General features: G+C 45.2%; 1 long non-coding RNA gene across 1 annotated transcript in view; it reads right to left on the bottom strand.

The window, feature by feature from the left end:
* Window positions 1-1712: 1712 nt before the first annotated feature.
* LOC119281925 overlaps window positions 1713-15411 on the bottom strand; it is a 17821-nt gene continuing 4122 nt past the window's right edge. The window contains exons 2-3 of the long non-coding RNA XR_005138576.1: window positions 10959-10961; window positions 1713-1833 (exon numbers count right to left, since the gene is read on the bottom strand). This is a non-coding gene — a long non-coding RNA (uncharacterized LOC119281925). The remainder of the gene's footprint in view (window positions 1834-10958; window positions 10962-15411) is intronic.

Here is a 15411-nt window from a genome sequence, read left to right as displayed (position 1 = left end):
AGATCATCTAGTAAAAAAAGTGCATGCTATAGAAGAAATCAATGTTTTGAGTGGAAAGATGGATGAACTTATGAAGATGTTTGCTACTAAAAATACTCCTCTTGATCCAAATGATATTCCTTTGTCTTCCTTGATTGAGAATAATAATGAATCTATGGATGTGAATTTTGTTGGTAGGAATAATTTTGGAAACAATGCGTATAGAGGAAATTTTAATGCTAGACCGTTCCCTAGTAATCCCTCTAATAATTATGGAAATTCCTACAATAATTCTTATGGTAATTTTAATAAGATGCCCTCTGATTTTGAGAATAGTGTGAAAGAATTTATGATTTCTCAAAAGAATTTTTATGCTTTGCTTGAAGAAAAATTGCTCAAAGTTGATGATTTGGCTAGGAACATTGATAGACTTTCGCTTGATGTTAATCCTCTTAAACTTGGATCTTCTTCTCCTAAGCATGATATCAATGAGTCTCTCAAAGTAATGAGAATCTCCATTGACGAGTGCAAGGAAAGAACCGCTAGATTGCCTAAAAAAGAAAGCTTTATAAAAGCGTGTTCTTCTAGTCTCCATGAAAATAATGATGAGGATCTTAAAGTTATTGATGCTTCTTCGATTAGATCTATGTTTTACAATATGAATTTTGATGATTATGGGAGTGATGATGAATCAACTTTTCCTAGAAGGCGTCCCAAAAATTCGGAGTCTTTAGATCTTAATGCTAAATTTGGTAAAAGAGAGATTGGAGAATCTTCAACTTCTAATATTGAACCTACTATCTCAGATTTCAAGGAATTTGATTATGATAATTGCTCTTTAAAAGGTTGTATTTCCTTGTTGCAATCCGTTGTTAATTCTCCTCATGCTTATAGTCAAAACAAAGCTTTTACCAAACATATCGTTGATGCCTTGTTGTAATCTTATGATGAAAAACTGAATTTGGAAGTTTCTATACCTAGAAAACTTAATGATGAGTGTGAACCTACTATAAAGATTAGAATTAAAGATTATGAGTGTTTTGCTTTGTGTGATTTGGGTGCTAGTGTTTCCACGATTCCGAAAACTTTACGTGATATTCTAGTTTTCCATGATCTTGATGATTGCTCTTTAAACTTGCACCTTGCGGATTCCACCATTAAAAAGCCTATGGGAAGGATCAATGATGTTCTTGTTGTTGCTAATAGAAATTTGGTGCCCGTAGATTTTATCGTTCTTGATATAGATTGCAATCTTTCTTGGTTTATTATTCTTGGTAGACCTTTCCTTAGAACGATTGGTGCGATTATTGATATGAAGGAAGGGAACATTAGATTCCAATTTTCTTTAGAGAAAGGCATGGAGAACTTTCCAAGAAAGAAAGTCAAATTACCTTATGAATCTACCAGCAGGTGCTGTAGCAAAACTCATTGCAAAAGAGGGTAAATCGGACACTTTAAGATTACCATCTGGGGAGGTCCGCATCTCTTCCACTACCAGCGCCCTTTACCATAACTTCTGCTCGTTGCAAACCTACTGTACGAATAGCATCTACTGTTGTTCTTTGACCAGCATAGGGTGATGCTTTTCTTGAGCTTTTGAATCCACAAGTACCGGCTGAGGACCAAAAAACCACCCGACCTTGTGGGTCTGTAACATGATTTTTTGATTTCCTAAAAGAGTTTTGGTCTAATAGTTTTTTCTCGGAAGAAGAAAATAAATAAAAGAAAGAATAAAATCAAGCTCCCTTCTGCCTTTGCACTCGAGGACCAATGTCCGTCTGGCCCGAGGAAACCTTTGCATGCCTCCGTTACCTTTTGGGAGGCCTACGACCCATAGAAACTGTCTACCTGAGACTGTTCCTTGGCCCGCGGGTCTGACACAAGGTTAGAATCCATATACACACATCTGGATATATTCTAGATCTTCTTCTTTGACTATATATTATATTTTTCTGTTTTAACAAATTCAATATAAAAAAACCCGAACTTTTTCTATTATCTATTAATGTGTATCTATCCGCATTTCAGTCAAATTCAGATCCGTTTTTCGAATTAGAAGACGAGGGGTATAGTGGAGATGAGTGGGAAGATAGAAAAAGACGAATAAGAAAAGTTTTTTTTTCTGTTCTGGCTCGGTTATTCCATCTAGCCGAGCCATTCATTCCTTTTTATGAAAGAAAGGAATTTATTGGTTGATTGTATCCTTAACCATTTCTTTATTTTTGACACGAGGTATGCGTGCTACTTATGAATCAAGTGCCAAAGATGGCACTAGTTAGATCTATCCTTGCTTTTATGCCTAGCTAGGGGCGTTAAACGATAGCGCTAGTTGGGAGGCAACCCAATTTTCTTTATGTTCTTTGCTTTTGTTCCTGTTTAGTAATAAATCTTGCATCTACTTTCTGTTTAGATGTGTTTTTATCTTTTAATTAGTGTTTGTGCCAAGTAGAACCTATAGGATAAGCTACGATGATAGTTGATTTGATTCTGCTGAAAAACAGAAACTTTGCGCTCACGAGAAAAAATTCAATAAATCACAGAAAAGTGCTTTTGCATTGATTCTTTTTGATGCTGATGAATAGACAAATTTTCCAGTACTTCCTATTTTTGTAAGATTTTTAGAGTTCCAAAATTTGCGTTAGTTACAGATTACTACAGACTGGTCTGTTTTTGACAGATTCTGTTTTTCGTGTGTTGTTTGCTTATTTCAATGCATCTATGGCTAATAAATTAGTTTATAAACCATAAGGAAGTTGGAATACAGTAGGTTTAACACCAAAATAAATAAATAATGAGTTCATTGCAGTACCTTATGTGGTGGTTTTGTTTTCTTTCACTAACGGAGCTTATAAGATTTCCTGTTGAGTTTTGTGTTGTGAAGTTTTCAAGTTTTGGGTAAAGCCTTTATGGACTATGGAATAAAGGGTGTCAAGAGCCTAAGCTTGGGGATTCCCATGGCACCCCAAGATATTCAAGAGTAGCCAAAAGCCTAAGCTTGGGGATGCCCCGGGAAGGCATCCCCTCTTTCGTCTTCGTTCATTGGTAACTTTACTTGGAGCTATATTTTTATTCGCCACATGATATGTGTTTTGCTTGGAGCGTCGTGTATTATATTAGTCTTTGCTTGTTAGTTTACCACAATCATCCTTGATGTAACACACCTTGTGGGAGAAGCCTATTTTATTAGAATTTGCTAGAATACTCTATGTGCTTCACTTATATCTTTTGAGCTTGATAGTTTTTGCTCTAGTGCTTCACTTATATCTTTTAGAGCACGACGGTGGTGTCTTAATTTTGAAGAAATTGCTAGTCTCTCATGCTTCACTTATATCATTTTGAGAGTCTTTTAGAACAGCATGGTATTTGCTTTTGTTACAAAGTTGGTCCTAGAATGATGAGCATCCAAGTTGGGTATAATAAAAACTATCGTAGGAAGTGAATTGGATGCTATGATCAACTTGATACTTGATAATTGTTTTGGGATATGGAGGTAGTAATATTAAGGTCATGCTAGTTGGGTGATTATGGTTTTAAAGAATGCTTGTGTTGAAGTTTGTGATTCCCGTAGCATGCACGTATGGTGAACCGCTTTGTGATGAAGTTGGAGCACAATTTTATTTATTGATTGTCTTCCTTATGAGTGGAAGTCGGGGACGAGCGATGGTCTTTTCCTACCAATCTATCCCCCTAGGAGCATGCATGTAGTGCTTTGATTTTTGATGACTTCTAAATGTTTGCAACAAGTATATGAGTTCTTTTGATTAATCTTGAGTCCATGGATTATACGCACCCTTTCACCCTTCCACCATTGCTAGCCTCTTTTGTGCCGCGCAATTTTTGCCGGTACCATACACCCACCATATTCCTTCCTCAAAACAGCCACAATACCTACCTATTATGGCATTTCCATAGCCATTCCGAGATATATTGCCATGCAACTTTCCACCGTTCCGTTCATATGACACACATTACTTTTGTCATAGTGCTCTTTGCATGATCATGTAGTTGACATCGTATTTGTGGCAAGGCCACCTTCATAATTTTCATACATGTCGCTCTTGAGTCATTGCATATTTCGGTACACCGCCGGAGGCATTCATATAGAGTCATATCTTGTTCTAGCTTTGAGTTGTAAATCCATAAAAGTGTGCTGATCTTCATTATTAGAGCATTGTCCTCGTGAGGAAAGGATGATGAAGGCTATGATTCCCCCACAAGTCGGGATGAGACTTCGGACTTTACAAAAAAGAAAAAAAGAGAGAAAAAAAGGGAGGCCAAAAAAAGGCCAAAGAAAAAAAATGAGAAAAAGAAAAAATGAGAAAAGAAAAATAAAGTAAAATGAGAGAAAAAGAGAGAAGGGACAATGCTACTATCTCTTTTTCCACACTTGTGCTTTAAAATAGCACCATGATCTTCATGATAGAGAGTCTCATATGTTGTCACTTTCATATACTAGTGGGAATTTTTCATTATAGAACTTGGCTTGTATATTCCAATGATGGGCTTCCTCAAAAGTGCCCTAGGTCTTCGTGAGCAAGCAAGTTGGATGCACACCCACTAGTTTTCTTTTGTTGAGCTTTCATATATTCATAGATCTAGTGCATCCGTTGCATGGCAATCCCTACTCACTCATATTGATATCTATTAATGGGCATCTCCATAGTCTGTTGATATGCCTAGTTGATGTGAGACTATCTTCTTCCTTTTTGTCTTCTCCACAACCACCATTCTATTCCACATATAGTGCTATGTCCATGGCTCACGCTCATGTATTGCGTGAAAGTTGAAACAATTTGAGATTATTAAAGTATGAAACAATTGCTTGGCTCATCATCGGGGTTGTGCATGATTAAATACTTTTTGTGATGAAAATAGAGCATAGCCATACTATATGATTTTGTAGGGATAACTTTCTTTAGCCATGTTATTTTGAGAAGACATGATTACCTTGTTTAGTATGCTTGAAGTATTACTATTTCTTATGTCTTTATGAACTTTTATTTTGTATTATTTGGATCTGAACATTCATGCCACAATGAAAGAAAATTACATTATGAATTATGCTAGGTAGCATTCCACATAAAGTTCTCTTTTTATCATTTACCTACTCGAGGACGAGCAGGAATTAAGCTTGGGGATGCTTGATACATCTCCAACGTATCTATAATTTTTGATTGTTCCATGCTATTATATTACCCCTTTTGGATGTTTATGGGCTTTATTCTACACATTTATATCATTTTTGGGACTAACCTACTAACCGGAGGCCCAGCCCATATTGCTGTTTTTTTGCCTATTTCAGTATTTCGAAGAAAAGGAATATCAAACGGAGTCCAAATGGAATGAAACCTTTGGGAGCGTTATTTTTGGAACAAATCTGATCCGGAGAGCCTGGAGTGCAAGTCAAGAAACCTTCGAGGGCCCCCCTGTCTCGTGGGCCCCTCGGGCGTCCATCGACGTACTTCTTCCTCCTATATATGTCCATGGACCCCGAAAACATCCAGGAGCACCATGAAACACAATTTTCACCGCTGTAACCTTCTGCATCCGCGAGATCCCATCTTGGAGCCTTTGCCGGCACTCTGCCAGAGGGGGAATTGATCACGGAGGGCTTCTACATCAACACCGTAGCCTCTCCGATGAGTTGTGAGTAGTTTACCACAGACCTACGAGTCCATAGTTATTAGCTAGATGGCTTCTTCTCTCTTTTTGGATCTCAATACAATGTTCTCCCCCTCTCTTGTGGAGGTCTATTCGATGTAATCTCTTTTTGCGGTGTGTTTGTCGAGATCCGATGAATTGTGGGTTTATGATCAGATTTATCTATGGATATTAATTGAATCTTCTCTGAATTCTTTTATGTATGATTGAGTTATCTTTACATGTCTCTTCGAATTATCAGTTTGGTTTGGCCTACTAGATTGATCTTTCTTGCCATGGGAGAAGTGTTTAGCTTTGGGTTCAATCTTGCGGTGATCTTACCCAGTGACAGAAAGGGTTGCAAGACACGTGTTGTATTATTGCCATCGAGGATAACAAGATGGGGTTTATATCATATTGCATGTGTTTATCCCTCTACATCATATCATCTTGCTTAATGCGTTGCTCTGTTCTTATGAATTGAATAATCTAGATGCATGCTGGATAGCGATCGATGAGTGGAGTAATAGTAGTAGATGCAGGCAGGAGTCGGTCTACTTGTTATGGATGGGATGCCTATATACATGATCATGCCTAGGTAACGTCATAATTATTCGCTTTTCTATCAATTGCTTGATAGTAATTTGTTGACCCACCGTAATACTTATGCTCTCGAGAGAAGCCTCTAGTGAAACCTATGGCCCCCGGGTCTATCTCTTACTCCCTCCATTCCTTATTATAGTGCGCATAGGTTTTTGCCTTAGATTCCGAATTGTAGTGCGTATAGACTGTGTTGGACGAAAGTATCCCTTGGCTAGTCACGGGGGTCCAGCAGCAGGCACCCATGTGCTTGACAGACCTAGCAAATATAGGGGCAATTCTCGTCCAAAAAAGAACGCCAGCACATGTCTTGATATAAGAGCCACTCCACAAGGCGCACTACAAATAGGAACAGAGGGAGTATCATATTTGCTTTCAATCTACTTTTATTTGCATCATTATTTTTCTGCTTCTATATCACAAAATACCAAAAATATATTTATCTTATCATACTATCTCTATCAGATCTCACTTTCGTAAGTGACCGTGAAGGGATTGACAACCCCTTTATTGCGTTGGTTGCGAGTTCTCAGTTTGTTTCTGTAGGTGTGTGGGACTTTTGAGGAGCCTCCTCCTGGATTGATACCTTGGTTCTCAAAACTGAGGGAAATACTTACGCTACACTTTGCTGCATCACCCTCTCCTCTTCGCGGAAAACCAATGCTAGCTCAAGACGTAGCACCCCTTCCTTTCCTTTTTGAACCACGTTCTATATTGATGCTATACAACTTTCCCCACTACTTTCCCCATTCCTTTCCTCTTTTAACCACGTCCTAGATTCATGCTATAAAAGTTTCCCCACTACTTTCTTGTTTGATACAATACCTAGATTCAAGTGCAGAAGCAGAAAAAGCCCACATGCAGCTAGAGCAATGCATGTGGAATAAGTAAATTATACCTTAAGGTTCTTGGTGTGTGGTTCGGTGGGCGACCGAAGGCTGTTCGGCCCACACTATGTACGGTGGCGAAGAAGAATGGGTCAAAGGCCCTCCCGCGCCGCCACTGGGTGAAAGAGAACAGTTGCACCTGTAGTGGATTCCCTTCCTCGATGACGGCGACAACGTTAAGCCTCCTTCCCTTCCCGGTGGACGGATCTTGCCGGCTCTTTGACAAACAGTGAGGGGAGAGAGAGGCCAACGAAGTCTTGTTTAGATCTGGAGAGGGTGAGAGAGTGTGAAGAGAGCAACTACAAGTGTTGAGGCTCCAGCGTGTATATATATACTGAAGAGAGAGTGTGAAGAGTGCAAACCCAAGAAAACAAGTGCCGAGGCTGCAGCGTATACGTGATGAGGTGATTATACGGCCACTACGAGATCGTATAGCTCCATATCCATCCATTTTGACCAACCAAAGAATCCTCCTAGCACCGCCCCAGATCACTTTCTCTCTTTGACATGCGGGGCCTACCTGTCATTGGGTAGAAGAAAGAAGTCGAACGAAAACAAACTTTTTGCTCAAGTGTAGTTATCGAACCCGAGACCTCAAGTTTGATGAGCGAACAGGCTAACCAGCTACACCACCCTCCCGTTACGTTCAAAGACAGGAAAATAACCTTTTATACATTCCTGCATTCGTGTGACAAGCATGACATGTGTTTTTTGCGTGAGAGTCATTGGGATTTAAATCATGATCGTGTCATGTGGCTTTGGTGGTAAGACTATCCACAGTGGGAGTAACATAGGTGGTAACATCACACATCTTTAGGCAAAATAGATGATGTCGCGAGTAATTAATAAGGAAAGAGAGGCATGTGGTAACATATCTAGTTACTGTAACATCAGACATGCCAAGACAAAATGAGTCTACAATCTAATAAATGAAGTGTTGCATGATACCACACAATTTTACTCCCCACAATAGAGGTAGTAACATAGACTAGTAACATATGCATGTTACTAGTCTAAGTTACTATCCATTGTGACTAGTCTAAGGTCTTTTGGGATTTAAAGTAGTGTTGGTAGTACAAAAATAATGCAGCCTTAGTCACCTTACCTCTCTCCACGTAGTATGTTGGGTCCCACCAGTCAGAGGGTGAAACAAACAAATTAATAAGAAAAAGTAAAAGCGCCAGTGGTGTATATTACCTCACACATCTCGCTACTGCTCGTGAACACTGTCCAATTGATCCCTCTATTCGCTCATGTACTATTTTAAGTGAATCCTTATTATAACATGCACACAATTTTGGGCACTTGTATTCGACCTAAGTCAGTGTGCCACCGTATCTCGTACTACTCCTTCCGTCTAGGTGTAATAAGTCACGTTAGAAGGTGCAGCTGGACCAAGGTGCAAGCAGATTGGAGGAGAAGGAGAAACTTGACCGGTCCTTCCACCAATCAAAGCCGTGATTTCTGTCTCTAAACGCAACAATTAATCCCAACAACTAAGAGATGCCGTTTTAGCTACCATGCAGGGCCACGTATTAACTCGCATGCAAGCCGACTTTGATTTCTTGACTGATCAATGCGTAGTTGCGCTCCATGCATTGGGTTTCCGGGGGAGATAACAAGGCAGGGTAAGGAGCGTTTGGTTACATTGCTTAGGCTGGTCATAGTGGTGAGTAACTTGGACTAGTAACATGCATATGTTACTAGTCTATGTTACTACTACCTTCGTCCTGGTTTATAGGTCCCCTTTGTAGTTTGTGCCAAATTTTGACCAAAGATTTAACTAACAAATGTTAATGCATGTCAACAAAAATTATATCATTGGATTCGTATTTGAATATAGTTTTCAATGATATAATTTTTTGTGACATGCATGAACACTTTGTTAGTTCAATATATGGTCAAAATTTGACACGAAATACAATGGGGACCAATAAACCATGACGGAGGTAGTATGCGAATTTTCCCGTCGGAAGCGAGCCGATCTGGCTCTCCTAAGCTAGCAAGGTTTTTCTAGCCCATCCAAGCTAGCTGGCCCACAAAATCTAACATATTTTAACAGTTCCAAACGCCTAATCTTGCCAGTCTAGGAAATAAGTTGTTCTTGCTAAGGATCCAAACGCTCCCTAAGTAAGAACGCTCGCTAGCAATGAGGCCACGAGGGGATTGAGATGCGAAGTTAATGGATGATGCCTAAACATTTTGGGAATATCTGATTTTCGTAAGATGACCTAACACCTAGACGGAGGAAGTACTACTCCTTAGTCCAGGTTTGATGGAATATTCGTCACCTCTTCTCTTCTTGTACGTACTCCATTTGTATCTCACTTCATGTGGCTTCACACTTGCACGATATTCCTATTCTATGAACCTGTGTGTGCGTGTGCATGTGTGTGTGTGTGTGTGTTTAACAACATGTGTGTGTTAGAGAGAGCGACACATCAACCTACTCATACAGAGAGATGGTGTGTAGTGTACGATTTAGCCGCGAGATTCGGTGCATCCTCTCGTTTCCGGGCATCCGGTCGGGACAGGCGGAAAGCTGCCACGTCCGCTCCTGCTAGTCTGGCCCACCCAAAGCCCCTCCATCGCCCGCGTGCGCTTCCTACCCGAAACGGTCAGCGCCGCTGAGGGAGTCCTAGATTATGGGATCCTCGGGAGGCCGGCCTATGTGACATGGGCTGGACTAATGGGCCGTGAAGATACAAGAACAGAAGGCCTCCTCTCCTGTCCGGATAGGACTCTCCTTTGCGTGGACGGCAAGCTTGGCGTCCGGATGAATAGTTTCCTTCGTCTGTAAACCGACTTTGTACACCCCTAGTCCCCTCTGGTGCCTATATAAAACGGAGGGTTTAGTCTATAGGGACAGTCACAATCATACATGTTAGACATCTAGGGTTTAGCCATTACGATCTCAAGGTAGATCAACTCTTGTAACCCCCATATTCATCATAGTCAATCAAGCAGGAAGTAGGGTACTACCTCCATTAAGTGGGCCCGAACCTGGGTAAACATTGTGTCCCCTGCCTCCTCGTTACCTTTGATCCTTAGACACACAGTTTAGGGCCCCCTACCCGAGATCTGCCGGTTTTGACACCGACATTGGTGCTTTCATTGAGAGTTCCTCTATGCCGTCGAAAAACGGATCAATGGCTCACCTTGTCATCAGAGGCAACATCACTTCTGGAGAGGACCTGGTTCCAGGGCAAACCCTCCGACTCGGCAGCTTCATTATGGGCGCCCGCCCGACCGTTGAGCCAGAAGCAGCCTAACTCATCATAAAAAATCGCCTCCACATCGGCCCTGAATACTCCGACACGTTGGACCCAGCAGATGTTTCGGCCTTAAACGAACTGCTAGATTGCATCGCCGCCATGGGGGTCGCAACCGACTACGATCAGATTGGGCTTAAACCCGATCAGAGAAAAATCAGATCTCCGTCGATCACCCATCACGTGGCAATCGTGGAGGAACAAACCGACGATGGCTCTTCTCCCATGTTGAGGACAAAGTATGCTTGGGTTTCCAAACCTGGAGAGCCGAACTCTCGTCTTCTGGAAGACAATTCTTGTCCTCCGAACATGAAATCAGGCGTGGAGCCTAAAAACACACCGGATGCTCCGGAGCCCAGGATTTTAACCTTGGAAATTCTTCGGAATCCAGATTCCTCAGCGGTTCACGGTTCGGATTCGATCCCACCCACCCACCACAAACAATATTCCCCAAGCACGGTCCTCCAGACATATGCGACTTAATGTATGTGCGGCAGCAGCCCCAGGAAACAGTCCACCACTTTTCGGCCAGATTCCTGCTTGTTTAGAACAAGATCAAGGACTGCTGCGACGACGAGACGATCTTAGTATTTTGCAACAATTGCACGGATGAGGGAATCTTGAACGCCCTCAACCGCCATCGTGTACTGCACTTTTCTGATTTGGCACACATAGTACAGAAGTACTGCGTAATGGAAAGCACCTGGAAGACCCAGGCAGCCCGCTGGAAACCGCAGGCCTTTAGGCCATCCCCTAGACGGGCAAAGAGGACGCACCCCCGCGGAGAACCTACTAACCATCCCGTGGACAAGAAAATTAAACCCATTAAGAGGCATAAAACTATCCTTGAGGAATGGCTAGACAAACCCTGCAAAATTCACGTAACACCAGACAGCGAACCAACGCATAACCTTCGAGCATGTTGGATACTCCGGCAGGTGGCCAAAAGCGGCGAGGGTCTCCTCAGTAAAAACACTCCAGAGAGAACTATTCTTCAGAGGATAATGATCCCGAAGTATTCACGGTCTTCAAGAACTTTTCGTCGAATAATCGACGCCAGAGGGCGCTCCGCGACCTCACCAAAGTGTATCACATGGCAGCAGTAAGCCCTTGGAACGACACGGCTATCACTTTTAACGCTGATGACGAACCAAGAGCCCGCTCAGTCCGGACACCCGCCACTTTGGTCCTAAACCCAATTGTAGACGGCTTTCGCCTCACTAAAGTGCTCATGGATGGCGGCAACGGCTGAATCTCATTTACGAGGACACGCTCAATAAAATGCAAATGGACAGGAGTCGTATTGAGGAAAGCAACACAACCTTTCGCGGTATTATCCCCAGCCGAGAAGCCAGATGCTCGGGAAAAATCAGACTCGATGTGGTATTTGGCACACCGGAGAATTATAGGTCCGAAGAGCTACTCTTCCATGTGGCACCATTCAACAACAAGTATCATGCTTTGCTGGGGCGAGACGCATTCACGCGCTTCCAAGCCGTACCCCATTACGGGTATATGAAGCTCAAAATGCCCGGACCCAATGGAATCATCACTACATCCAGTGATCCGGACATCACCCTCCGAGCCGAAAACAAAACCGCATCTCTGGCCCTTGAGGCGTTATCCGAGGCCCTCGCGGCCGAGGAATTGACCACTCTACGTTCTACAGTAGACAGGGATGACGTAATCCTTGATAAGAGACCAAAGTCTAACTCCTTCAAGCCGGCTGACGAGATAGTCAAATTTCAAGTCCACCCGACGGACCCCAATAAAACAACTTCCATTGGGGCACAACTGGATCCGATGGTGGATGCCACATTACGCGCATTCTTGCGTGAGAACTGGGACATTTTTGCCTGGCACCCTTATGATATGCCGGGTATCCCACGAAGACTGGCCAAGCATAGTCTCAATATATTGAAAGGATACAAACCAGTCAAAAAAACTCTTCGTCGATTCTCCGAACCCAAACGACAAGATATGGGGGAGGAGCTAGCCAAGCTACTGAAATCCAGGTTCATCAGAGAAATCAAACATCCGGATTGGCTAGCAAACCTGGTCATGGTACCTAAGAAGGATAAATCCTGGCACCTGTGTGTCGATTTCAAAGTCCTCAATAAGGCTTGCCCCAAGGACCCCTTCCCACTACCTCGAATCGACCAAATTATCGATGCTACTGTAGGATACGATTCCTTGTGCTTCCTCGATGCATATTCCGGATATCATCAAATTAAGGTGATAGAATCCGATCAGGCCGCAACGGCATTCATCACTCCTACGGGCCCTGATGAGGACATGTATTAGGGGTAGGGTAACAGGCCTGACCTAAAGGCCCTACCCATGGACACCGTACACTTTGTACTGGGCCCCTGTGCCAGATCGCCGTCCAGATGTACTGCAGCTTGAAAGTCACTCGGATGACAACGACCACTTGGAGCACAGTACTCCACTCGACGAACTCATTCCACTCGGCCATGTAACTCACTCGGATATGCGAAGACCAATAGTCAGCATGACGGTTTTGTAGTGGGCAAGCATTATGGCATTGATGCTCCACTTTGTAACATAGGAGGTGAGGGGATGGCACACTCTATATAAGCCATCCCCCACCACTAGACTAGGGGCTCTTTTCTTCCACCTCTCTCTTTTCACCATTAGTCTCAGGACTTATCTCAGGCATGGGGATCCGTTCCTCTCTCTCACACACACATTGTAATCTCGGAATATATACTCAGATAAAACAAAGCCTCTCCGGAACACGAGACGTAGGGTTGTTATCTCCATCGTGAGAGGCCCGAACTCGCTAAAACCACCGTGTCACCCATATGCATCTCGATAGATCATGCTTCATTACCCTATACCTTATTATTGTCGGAATCGTTCCCACGACAGTTGGCGCCCACCTTTGGGCATGGCGTCTATCGAGCCATGATGCAGATGGTTTTTTCATTATCTACACTTAGTTTCCTGTTCGTACAGTTCATCTCCACAACTAGTACTAAAGCATCGGAGAAAGGAGGAGAAAAGATCTACATCTCTATTCGGCGTCTCGGAGGCACTGTCCTAGCCAGATGCACAGGGCTCCTCCGGCTGGTCGCCTTGCCCGACAACGGCTTCCACGCCACGGAGGCACTGGCCTAGCCAGCTGCATAGGGCTCGTCCGCCCAGTTGCCTGCCCGACGACGACTTCCTCCGCATGGGGCTTCCCCAGCCGATCGCGGGCTCGACAGCGGCATCCGTGCCGTGGAGGCGTAGGACCGACGGGCACCGCGAGGCACCTCCCTTTCTACTCCCTGGCCGGCAATGCGGAGCTCCTCGGCCCGGTCGTCTGCTCGGCAGTGATCTTCATAGTGGAGGCACCCCTCCCGCCGACGCCGCGGGCGCGGTACACTCCTTCCTTCAGCGGCAGCCGCCCGACGCTGCGAGTGCGCGCTGTGGCTCCCCTCGCTGGTGCTGCCAGCTCGACGACGGAGCACCTCCGTCTGGAGTCGACTGCACAAGCCCGAAGCGTGGCAATAAATCGCATGCAGAAAACGATCCACGAAAGAAGGAAACTTCCATCACATGCAGAACGGTATTAACTCTTGCTTAATTACCGCTAATTACCGCTTTCTTGCATGCAGATCCTGGACGGGAGCAATTCCTTTCTTCAATGCGTTAGTTAGCCAGGCAATCACACCTACTCATTTATTGCTAATTACTAATCATTTATTGCTAATTTTGATCTGTTTTGGAGCAAGAGTCCGTCTCTCTGCTCGGGCTTGAGCTGCAGGTCAGACGCCCGCTAGATCCGGTCCACCTGCAAGCCGGATAGACTCGCCCACCTCGGGCGCTCATGAGCACGTCCACGCCGAACCTCACCAGCGCCTCCGAGCCTGGCCCTCCAGGTTGGCCTGCCTAGCCAGCTCCACAACAACCGGATCCCAGCCCAGCTGCGGTTCACTCGGACGGGCGGAAGCACTCGGATCACGCGTCCGCTCGGAGAAGGCTCACTCGGCCGTGAGGTTGCTGGGTTCACTCGACCGGCCCTCCACAGCAACGACCATGACCACCGCATTCAACTTGCCTGTGGTTCGACTCCATGTGGCGAACACACTGGTGGACTCGTTTCCATTCAGTGAACGCGACGACAGGTCAGGGCGACCATCGACTATGACAACTGCTTTCACTGGCTCAAGCTTCCCGTGGAGGTTCACTCGACCGCCACATGCTTCATCATCCCGTGGAGGTTCACTCGGGACGCGTCTATATCATCCGGATGCCCCGCGCATCGTCACTCCGCGGGACGCGTCTACTTCACTCGGACACCACGTGCATCATCACTTTGCGGGACGCGTCTACCTCGCTCTGACGCCCGCGCACCGTCACTCCACGGGACGTGTCTACATCACCCGGACATCCCGCGCGTCGCCAGTCCGCGGGATGCGTCTATATCATCCGGACGCCCGGCGCATCGTCACTCTGTGGGATGCGTCTACCTCGCTCTGACGCCCGCGCACCGTCACTCGGTGGGACGCCTCTACTTCACCAGGACGCCCCACGCATCATCACTCCGCGCCACGCGCCTCTACTTCACCAGGACGCCCCGCGCATCGTCGCTCCGCGGGATGCATCTACATCATCCGGACGCCCGCGCGTCATCATTCCGCGGGACGCTTCTACTTCACTCGGATGCCCTGCACGGCGCCAATCCGCGGTACGCGTCTACGTCCTCCGGACGCTTCACGCGTCGCCACTCTGCGGGACGCGTCTACGTCACTCGGATGCCCCGCATCGGTTGGTCACCTCATCATCACTCGGCCGCCCCGCGCGTTGCCATCGGTTGGTCGCCTCATCACCACTCGACCGCCCCGTGCGTTGCCATCGGTCGGTCACCTCATCATCACTCAGCCGCCCCGCGCGTTGCCATTGGTTGGTCACCTCATCACCACTCGGCCGCCCTGTGCGTCGCCATAGGTTGGTCACCTCATATTCACTCGGCCGCCTCGCGCGTCGCCACTTGGTTGGTCACCTCATAACCGCTCGACCGCCTC

Source organism: Triticum dicoccoides, chromosome 3B, assembly GCF_002162155.2.
Source record: "Triticum dicoccoides isolate Atlit2015 ecotype Zavitan chromosome 3B, WEW_v2.0, whole genome shotgun sequence".
Classification (NCBI taxonomy): domain Eukaryota; kingdom Viridiplantae; phylum Streptophyta; class Magnoliopsida; order Poales; family Poaceae; genus Triticum; species Triticum dicoccoides.
The sequence above is the reverse complement of the archived record's forward strand: the minus strand, read 5'-3'. Positions and strand labels throughout refer to the sequence as shown.